The following is an 11,557-nucleotide window of genomic DNA, read 5'->3' as shown; positions in this document are numbered from 1 at the left end:
AGGAAGGTCTAAGAGGTCTACGGAAGCAACTATAGTTTACAATGCCTAAAATCATAAAATCTCATTAAATATGTAAAGCAAGCAGTGCTACCAGCAGAGAGAACTAGGCAGGGCTGGCCCTAAGCCCTTGAGATGACCCTCAATGGAATTAGGGATCAAAGAAGGTGCATTTTTACTCTCCTGTTGCAGGAGGGCCTCTTTTTCAATGTTCTGGAGAGTGTTTGGGACACTGTTCCATCCTCCTCTCCCCACCCCAAAGCCTTTGTTACACTGGACAGATATTTGAACTCAGCACTTCAATACACAACTTCTGTGCATTGGGTTGTCATGCGTTTTTAGGGTCCCTCCTCCCCCACACCCCATGTTGTGTATCAAATGGCCTAGTCCTGTGGCTTCAGTGGCAGTTGAGCGCTTGGCATTTCACAGGGGGGGCTCAGCACTTTACAGGATTAAGACATGTGAAGGTCATATAATCTAGAACAGAGTCTTTACTATTTAAGGGTCCAAAGCACCCAAAGCCCTTTACACAGAGCAGGACCAGACACAAAATGCATATGATTTAATAGTATACGCTCTTCTCTTTTCTCTCTTTCTCAACAACTTTTCCCATATACATGGGTTGGACGTGCTCACTATTTTTGGCCACTCCTTCCAGTCCATAGTACAGGTTTGTAAGTCTTGGAGTTCCAGTCCTTTTCTCTTGATAGAGTCTTTCCATTGTATCTCAGTCTTCTGTGTGCTTTCTTGCTATCCTCTTCCTCCCATGTTTTCTTTGCTGGTCATTCTTCTCCCATTCTCATCACTTCTCTGATCCACCTCAAATGTGTGCTGTCCAGCCTATCTATCATGGACAGCCTGAAGTCCATCTAACCCCTAATTTCTTCCATACACACTCTTGTATACCCTCTGCTTGCTTGCCATTCTCCTCACTGTATTATTTTCTATTATTGTCTTTTTCTTCCATCTCTGTAAGACCCACTATTTCCAAACCGTCGAGCAGGCCGGGACAAACACATGCAGAATACATTTTTGCTTTCAGTTTGTTACCTAATTGCTAGTCCCACAGTACTCCTGCCACCTTTTTCACTGCTGCACATGCACACTGGGTTCTTCTATTTCAGTGCTCCATGCCTCTCCAATGGCACTAAGTGTACTTCCCAAGTACACAAATTCTTTCTTCTGATTCAGCATCTCTTGTGAAACTTAAATCAACAGCTCTTCTTCCACCATTCCTACATGCATAACTTCAGATTTATTTGTGTTTACCTTCCAACTATGGTCTTAAACACAGGTGCCTACTCTGATACTATATTTACCAGTTCCTCTTTGCTGTCAGCTAAAAGGGCCAGATTGTCAGCATACATTAGTTTTCTGTGTCTTCACAGGCTTGGTTCTTCTATTAATTAGCTCCATAACTAGGATGAAGGGAAGTCGACTCAGCACACTGCCGTGTGTCAATGCCATCATCAACTCAAAACTTTACAACATTCCATATATTGTTACTGCCTTAGCTCTTGACCTCAATACTGCTCCTCTATCATCTCCACTTCTTGATGTTCCCCTCCCATGCATTTCAATACTCCAAACACCAGCTCCCATGAACCAAATAATATGCTTTCTCAAGATCAGGAAATGCTAAATAGCTGTCATACCCTCCAATGTATCATTCTTTCAAACCTCCATGTCATTGCAAATATTGCGTCCATCGCATTCCTTTCCTTCCTAAAGCCACGTTGTGCCTCTCCTATATTTTCCTCCACCTTGCACTTCAACCTTGCCTCCAAAACTCTCTCAAGGACTGTGAGAGGCTAGCTTAAGAGGGTGATGCCCTGATAGGTGTTTGGATCATTTGCATCACCCTTACCAAACAGGCACAATCATTCCCCTTCTCAGTCATCTAGTATCCTCGCTTGATCCCAGCAAACACATAGTAATCTATGAAGCCACTTTACTCCAGTATTTTCAACTGCCTTGGTCATATCAACAATTTCTCATCTTCACCAGCTGCTTTACCATTCTTGATCTTATTCACTGCTGCTTCTACCTCCTCGATAGAGATCAATACCTTTTGATACATAGAAGTATCAATTTCCCAGAGACTTTGGAGGTCAAAATCTACACTATTTGTTTGGATGTTCAACTTTCTTCTCAGTGGATTTTCTGGGACTCGAGGCCCAGCTTTCAGCACACAGATCTTCATTTAGTGATTCCAGCTCCTATATGATCTGGTCTGAAGAGATTGTCAGGAAATTTCCTGGTGCAAACAGGGCCGGATTAAGACCTTTAGAGGCCCTAAGCACTGAAAAGATTATGGTGCCCCCCATATGTAATTCAAAGTAAAAACAATACTATACTGTAAAATAAAATTTTATTTTTTGAAATAACACAAAACTTACATGTATGCTGAAGTTAAAATAGCTTCTTTCTAGATTTTCTGATTGCAAAATTCTGGATAAGTTCATCGAAGCTTTATAGTATACATTCTTAATAGTATACATTCAATTCCTATGCTTTAAATTTCTTGCTATATTTCCCTCTTTTTTCCTTAACTTTTCAAAAATATAAATTTGTAATCTATTGTTCAGGCAAGGGAAAAATATTCAATCTTAACTGTAGTATTCAGCTTCCAATCTCTGATTGGATTTGAAAAGCAAATGTTCAATAGAGATGCACACAGACTTATGTGATTCACTGAAATATAAGACAAGGGTTGTTACAAGTCTGACTACAAGTACATTTTTCAGTGTGTGCGTGTTTCACTTCCAATCAACTGAAGATGTGACAGTATTACTAGCAAATCTTGTTTTCCAGAATAGAAAGGCCTGAGATTCAAACATTTCTGAGTGATAATTCAATAGGATTAAATTACACTCATGTGACAGTTCAACCTCACTAATGAGGTACATTTCAGTAAACTGTTGACAGAACTGTCTGGAAGATTTCTTTAATTTACCAACATGTAACAACATGGGAAAAGCATTAGTCAACTAGATGAAGATGAATAAGCGGTGGGGTCTAGGGGCATTTTACATTAACACATGACAACCTGAAAGTGTTTTTGTCACTTGCTCTGCTTAGCCCAAGGCAGTTGTGGAATAAGTGGTACCTGTTAGCGTGATTGACTTACCAAAGCAACAGAAGGGATTATATTTAAGAATGCCTGTGTGGAAAACATGTCAGAGAAATTTCTCTCTCTTTTTCTTATAAGAGAAAGCTTGTTTTGTGAGAGGATCTCTTATAGCTACGGTACAGTTGAAAGAATTCTTAAATAACTTCAAACAGACTGCTGCATTGACTCTTCCATTTTAAAAGCTCTTTAGGATTGCATTAAAAGACTAGATAATGTATGCCTGTATATATTTCAGTAGAGATGTTGACAAGCAATAATGTAACCTTTTACTAAATGGAATACATTTGTCTAAATGGAACAGGTGAGGGGGGGAGCAAGAGAGATAGACAGAATTTGTGACTTCTGATAGTACGTCCAAGCAATTTATTTTCTTTCCATTTATATTTCTTGGTTTCTGTTATCTATCTGATTTAGCACATTTAATTGGAGGCTGTTAGATATTTAAGGCACTATTGGTATAATTATATATGGGCACGTGAGCTGGTAAAGATCACCAGAAAATTGAAAACACCCTCATGAATTCAGGGGGCAAAGATGTAATGATAGCTTTGAACCTGCAACTTCATGCAGGTGCAACTTAACCTGCAAGTTAATGTAGGTAATTCTGAAGGTGTGATGAAAGGTCTCTCACCATAATGCAGTCAACTAAAGATTGCATTCAACTATAGGATCTTCTATGACTTAAAAATGCTCTAACTAGAAACTGTTCAATATGTGTGCATAGCTTAAGGCATATACTGAACAGACACATGCCTATGGAGCCACACTTCAGGTGGCACTGTGATTGGTGGGGGGAGGGTTCCACTGATGGAAGAGGCAGTCTGTCAACAATACTGCTCTCATACTCAGAAAATGCACTGCAGGAAGAGAAGGCTAACCAGCCAGAAGACAAGCCTTCCACTGCAGTGGAAATGGATGGATGGAATGAGAAAAATTTGGGGGGGAAAAAAGATTTTGGGGGTAACCAAGGGAGGTGGGATGGACTCACTTTGCTAGAATAATTAGGACCAGCCCTGAAAACATGTATGAAGTTATCTCCTAGACTGCATCCTGCAAAGGGACAATGTGGATAGAGGAAAAACCCTAAGGTAGTGAGGTGAGCTCAGCAGGAGTAAAGCTGGTGAGATTTGGAGACACATACATTGATTCTTTGAAAAGGTTAATCATTAGTGGTTTGGGTTTGTGCTGCTACTTCATGCTGTTAGAGGGGGAGAGTGACCCTTAGCTAACTCTTATAAACATAGGTTGTACTAGCAAAACTACAAAAGTAAGTTGTACTAGAAAAAAATGGTCCTACCCAGCTCTGTCATTATTTTAGACTGTTGAACGATGGGCATGTTGAATCAGAGGGGGGCTATTAATGCAACTGTACATTTCTTGTTTGGCGAGTCAAAGAAAAAATGTTATGTACAATCTCCATGTCTTCCTGCTCACTGTTCTTCCTTCTCAATCCCCGCAAGTATAGGACTAGTCCCATTCATTTGAACAGGAGGCTTGGGGACCTTTGGATCCCAATATAACAATTACTAAGGATGTCCGGAGAAGTGCTGAGTGCTCCAAAGATGGGGCTCAGCACTTCACAGGCTCAACTTCCTTCATATGGAAAGGAGCTGAACTTCTGGCACCATAAGTGACATTAACAAAATCATTCTCATCCATTTAACTAGTCTCTCACCTGAGGTTACTTTTGAGACTCTTCTTTACGTGGGTGTGTTGGGTGTATTCTGGGGGTGGGGTGTGCTCCTCTGTGGCGGGTGGCCGGAAGCGAAGCATTTTACCATATTGAAATTCCATGCATTGGTAAAACTGTTTTCCAAAGTTACTAAGAAGTGTCTCAGATGAGGAATAACCTGGAATGAGGAGAAGGGAAGGGGAAAGCAAGCTGTAATATATAGAACAGCTCATTCCAAATTGTTTTTGAAGACCCCTGCACTTTGTAATCCCAGTGATGGCTGATTGAAAGCACTGATGCACTGCTGCCACAACAACACAGTAGAAAAATAGATCCATGCACTGCTGATAATGTATCTTTTTGAACAGCTTGTGTCTCTTGGGCTAAGAAAGGAAGTCATGCACCAGCCTATCTCCTTCCATTTTTTTCTTTAGCTTAGATGCAAACCTATTTATTTTGGACCGAACAGAGAACTCTTTAGTTATAAAAGGAAGCTAATTACCTGATCACATTTTATTTTATTATTTTTATTTCCTAGCACCTGAGCATCTCAGTCTTTCATGAATTTATCCTCACCATCTCCCTGCGAGGTCAGGGACCACTATTATCCCCATTGTACATATGGTGGAAATGAGGCTCAGAGAGGCTAAATGATTTATCCAAAGTAACCCAGCCGGAGTAGGGTCTTGAACCCAGGTCACCCTAGTCTTAGGCAGTGCTTGAACCACTGGAGCACCCTGCATTCTCTTGCCTGTATTGAGGCCAATTGGTAATTAAGGGGTCTAATATGTTTTAGTCAAGGCACAGTTTTGAAAATTACTCAGCTTTCACTTCTATCAATATCTGCAGCTGCAAGATGAGACATTCATTGACCTTCAAAAACCAGGGCTGACCATATTAATAAGTTTGTTGCTGGATTTACCTGCCACCTTTTCCTGTTCAGTTATTTTCTTAGTAGTTTTCTAACTACCTGTCACCAGTAAAACAGACTGACCGTATTCACGGGGCTCAGGTAGCCAGGAAAGGACTAAAACAATAAAATAAAACTGCCAAAGTCATTCAAAGTAATTTGTATAGTGTTCTGAAAACAAACTTTCATGCTCATTTTTTAAAAGTTTTGTAATTGCCTGAACAATCATCACCTATCCAAAATGTAGTAATTATTCTAATATGAATTAGAAAATACCCCCACATTCAATATGAATTTTTAAAGGGGAGGATTGCATTCTGTGTTTTTATGCTAGATATGTATTAATGCATTCATAAAGTCATACATTGTTCTGGATCCAGATTTAATTGAATTTCCGAATCTACGTTGTTGGCCACTGTACCATATGCCATATTTTTTGCTAGTTGGTATAACTTTTTGTATATTGCTGTGACTTCAGATGAGTTATCCAGTCTTGGCTTCGATCCATTATAAAATATGGCAGTGTAGTGAAGTGAGACTCACTGCCGCGGTGCCTCATGAATTGCTGTGGTAATATGCAACGGGACCAACAGAGGTGATGCTAGCCTGGTGGGGGCCCTCAGCTGGAATATTTTGGGGGGCTTCCCCACACAACATTTAATAAAAAGCAAATAGGGGGCCCCCTTGAGCTGCTTGGGGCCCCCAAGAAATTGCTTAGTCTGCTTATGCCTTGTGCTGGCTCTGGGGACCAATCTTCAATAATTCCTAAGTGAGCTCTAAAACTCCCCACAAGTAAACTGATTTTACTTTTGAATTAAAAAACACACAGACTATTCAGATCTGATCATTCAAAGGAAAGGGCTCTTTCATATAGTTATTCTATGTATTGCCAAAAAGATATAAAAATGAGGAAGATTTCCAATTAACATGTTGATTGCTTATTTGTTTATTTATTTATTGGTGAGACAGAGAGAGCACTAATCATACACTGGTCACTTCTGTTCCTTGACAAGGCATCCAAGCAGAGCCACACAACAGTGGATTATACCACTCGTGGCCTTTTGACCTGACTGAGGAGCACATTGGGATGCTGCTGGGAAAAGTGAGTGCAGTGGTGCCATGTAGTGTGTTCTGAGTTGGACTGGCTGTAACTCCATCACATCCAATCCAGCAGCACATTAATCAGCAGACAAGGTTTCTACTCTTGCACTTGGGCAGTGACGGCTGTGATTTAATTCACGCCCTGCAGCTTCCATTCTTGCCTACACATGAGGAACACCAGCAGCATTTAGGGGAGGGCTATTGAAACCCCTAACCTTGAGTGCACCTCCCCCAGTACAGCCAGCACCAGCTGCAGCTCAGTGAGCAGGGCTTAAATCAAGGCCTTCCAGCCCCCAACCACCTCACCAGAGTTAGAGGGGAACCCTCAAGGCACTGAGGGTTCCCACATGGGGAAAAAACAGCAGCAGCCAGGAAGCCTTCACAGCCTTCTGACATCATCATCACTCGATTCTGAAGGTTGGACTCCAGATTGGGTTTTTTTTTTCCTCTTTTTCTGTCTTGCCATTGATGGCTGGTCGCCCTTCATCCTGCCCTCTTCGACTACCGCAGCAACCCATCTGCTCCCAGCTTCACTCTGCCTACCTATTATGCGCCTTCTCTTCCCTGCCCCTTTTCCTTTCCCTTTGTACTTCCCTTCCCCTCCATTTCCCTCCTCCTTTACCCAGGGCTCTCTCTTACTCAACACTCACTCCATCTTCCCGACTTCAACCCTGAGTGCCCCTCAAAAAACAAACCTAAAATTATGTTTGCAAAATAAATAAAAATAACTGTAAAAAACCACCCCCTCAAACAACATGGACACAGTGGTGCTAGCGTGTGCCTGCTGTTACCCTGATTACTTTGCTTGTGTGCTGTATCCTTTTACCCCACTTGTTGTCTGCTTTATTTATTTATAATACTATAAGAAGTTTAGAGCAAGGACTGGACTCTGTATGTGTTTGTTCAGCACCTGGCAAAATGGGGTTCCAACCCTGATTGGGGCTTTTGGGCACTACCCCAGTATAAATAATAACAATTATAATAGTTAAAACCAACATTCTCCTTTCAGATCTACAGCACTCTCCTCCAACATTTTGCATTCCCTTACACTGTGAGAATATTCAGGTAGGGAGAGCAGGATATTAAGTTCCATCTTTCAGATCCAAGAGGAAAATTCCCTAAGCCATTATTGTTCTGTTGTACCAGCTTGGAAAGCTGACAATTCTAAGGCTGCTGCCCTTACCTTTTACAAGATCTGCCTGCCAAAAGATGACACACATGCCTTGTGACAAATTGCTTAATTACAAGTTTGGCAATGCATAATACTTTGTATTTGCTATTATCATCAAAGCAGAAGAAAACGAAAAATACATCCATTACCCTGGGGAAAAAAAGTCGACTGTTACCATAAATTTCTGATAAAGAAATGAAGTAGGTTCAAGTTTAATCACACCAGCAGTAAATCAAATATCAAATTTAAAACAACGAATTACAAAGAGCCTCCTTGCAGTCACTTAGCATTGATAAATTAGTAATGTAATATTAAATTATTCATATCTTTTTTTTCCTTAGGACTATAATGATATACTGTACACAGCACTGATAATTTACTTAGGCTGAGTCCATTCATTTAATTATGCTGCTAAACTTGGTAGGCCAATTGGTCATCATGAGAATTTCCAGGCAAGCTAATCACAAATATATAGAACATGTCCCTTATTGTCCCCAGCGGCTAAGTGCTAAAATGCTATTTAGTGCTCAGAAGGTTAATGTCCTGCTTATGTAAATTGTCCAATTTAACATTCAGCAGCAGTATCATAAATTCTGGCTCCAGGATTTCATTAAACGTATGTTCAAACTAGTTGACCTTAAAGGTTAACAAGCACAAGTTAAACAGGACAATTATTTAACTCGCTTCTTATCAAGAGACTGAAGCATTCTAGCCATTTAATAGTTATGCATACTTCACAATTAGAATTCTTAAAAGGTCCCTGATAAAGCTGCAGGTCATGAATTTTCATAAGGATGTCAGATAATAACTATTTATCTGCGCTTGTTTTTCTTTCTTATAAACTTAAACTTTGATCTTAACATTCAATTAGAAATGATTCCACAGAGAAGGACTAGGTGACTCAAAGAACTTGCCTTGACATTAATTTGAATCTAAATTAAGCTTTAAAAACTTTGTATCCATGTTGTCTCCAACAGAAATTAATTCTCAAGTTAGAGACCTATTCTTCATGTAAAAAACACCTGAGCCTTTGAACTGTACCCAATCAAAAAACATTGGCTGCAAAATTGTCTCAGGCTGACATTTTTATTTTGATATAAATTACAGAAAAAAAGACCATCTCCTTATTGCAAAGTAATTTGTATTATATCCAGCAGAGCTAGCAACATGTGCATCTTAATATGGTAAAGAAAATAGCCACAACTTTTTTTTTAGGTGCTCTATTTTCCTCACTGCTTTTTTTTAGGCTTTGTGAACTATGAGCAACAACAGCTTCTGGAAGAAGCTGCCACAGCCACTGCTACCTTTGGCAGCAGTGATGAATCGAGAGCAACCCCTGTGCTGACATTTCAAATCCCAGCCTCACAACTTCTAAAAGCAACAGGATCAAGTCATAGCTTCAGGCATGCATTAATACAGTAAACATGTACCAGAAATCTCAGGAGCAGATAGTAGCTATACTGCAGGAAAGTCATAAGAAACATTTTCTTCTTTTACGCTTAACTGCATAAAGTTTATTTTATTTATCAGATAAAACAGGAACTATAAGCAAACAGTTTCATACTCATAAATTGTGCACTGCATTCCTGTTGCATTCTAGAGATGCGGAAAGCATAGGGTGGTTTTGGTTTTTGCAAACATTCTTAGTTGATTTTCATTTCTGTAAAACTGGAACTGGACTTTCTAGAATCCATTTTCTACTTTCTCAAAACTCGCTATATGGTTTTGGTTTTGCAAAACTTTGCTGATCAGTCTTGTTTTGCAAAAGCAATTCTAACGGTGCTTTGGATCTGAATCCAATTTTATCATAACCCATGAACTCTGAGTAGATAGCAGGTTTTTGGTATCTCTAATATTTAATCATTTTATGAAAAAGTAAGTACTCTATCCTGCAAATGCTTATGCACAGAAGTGCACATTATTTGTCCCATTGCAGTTAATGGAAATACTCAAGAGTAAAGTTATATCACCTGTGTGCTTGCAGTATTAAGGTCTGCGACTGCATAATATATATATATATTAATAGCTGGTGGAAGCATAATGTACTATATGTATTCACAGCATATGTGATTAGCAGATTACTTTGGTTTGGTTTGTCTGAGTTGTGTTTCTTAAAGACATTTTAGTTTAATGATGGCAAAAAGATAGCTGGTAAGTACTCACTTTTTCTCCTGAAAGTTATTGCCAGACTTGGAGTTTTTTTTTTTTTTTAAGAATTCTGTTGCATAAAGAATGTGACAGTGTTTTATAACCTCATGTGTTGCTCTTTTTCCAAACTTCATCTTTTGAATTCTGGCCTCAAATCCTGCCTGAAAGAGGACATAAATAAAACTGAATGGCTAATGGACTAAAAACACTTATGATCAGGTTTTCATAACTAACATTATTGATAGCTTCCTTTGCACATGCACTCACATATAGTGCAATATTCATTTCTAAAGTATGATTTAGAGCCCTATTTGCAATAAAAAGACTAACACATGCAAATAAAAAAAATGAGAAATTCCATTACATAGCTACATGCAATGGATACTGTTAAGGGTATAAAGAAACTTTCTATTCTATAGGCTAAAAGGGCCTCTGTAGAGCTTCCATTAGGGTTTCATGCATGTCACCATCCTCACAGATATTCATGGGCACATTTCCCTTATCCCCCGAACTGTGCTGAAAGCATAGGGACTGGTTTTTAGAGGTGCTGAGCACCTGCATTTCCCATTAACTTCATCTAGACTTGTGAATGCTCAGCACCTCTGAAAAATCAGCTGTGAGATTAAAGATACTCTTCAGGAGATTTTTTTTAAAAACTTGTGCCCTTTTTTCTTTGTTATGGTGTATAAAGAAGAAAGGAAAGATTTATATCTAGCAATGAAGTCATACAACCCTAAAAAGCTCTAGCTGATTCAAAATGCAGCAGTCCATCTGTTTAGTAACAGACGTGACCATGAGCATTGTGCTCTCTCTGCTCTAGCTCTTCATTGAATATAGAGACCATTTTGATGTCTCTCTCGTGATATTCCAAGCTCCCCATGCAATTAGCTTTAGCTACTTATGACATTGTCTCTCCCTCCCCTGCCATGATCTCCTATGACAAGTGCATTCCCACAGGACAATTAAACTGTCTACCATTATGGGGAGACTCATGAGAGCACAAGACAGGACATTCTTAGGAGCCTGATCTCGAGTATGGAGTTGTACCTGGTCAACTCTTAAAACTTACACCCGGATAGCTACGTTGGTCAGGGGTGTGAAAAAACACACCCACACACCCACCACCAACACAGCTATGCTGACCAAACCACCAGTGTAGATGTAGCTATGCTGACAAGAGAGTGCATTGGGGAAGGTGGCTATTCCTACACTGGCAATAGAATTCCTTCTGTTGGCGTATGCTGAGATAGCTATGCTGGCATACAATCTGTAGTGTAGACGTAGCCTCACTCCTGCAAGAAAATTAAGAGGAACCATGGAACGAACCACCTTCAGAATGCAAAACTAAAGGCTGGTCTACACGAGAAAATTAAGTGACCCAGCTATGTTGCTCAGTGGTGTGAAAAATCCATGCCCCGAGTGACC

This window comes from Terrapene carolina, unplaced genomic scaffold, assembly GCF_002925995.2.
Source record: "Terrapene carolina triunguis isolate 2854851 unplaced genomic scaffold, T_m_triunguis-2.0 Scaffold262, whole genome shotgun sequence".
Classification (NCBI taxonomy): domain Eukaryota; kingdom Metazoa; phylum Chordata; order Testudines; family Emydidae; genus Terrapene; species Terrapene triunguis.
This window is presented reverse-complemented; position numbering follows the sequence as displayed.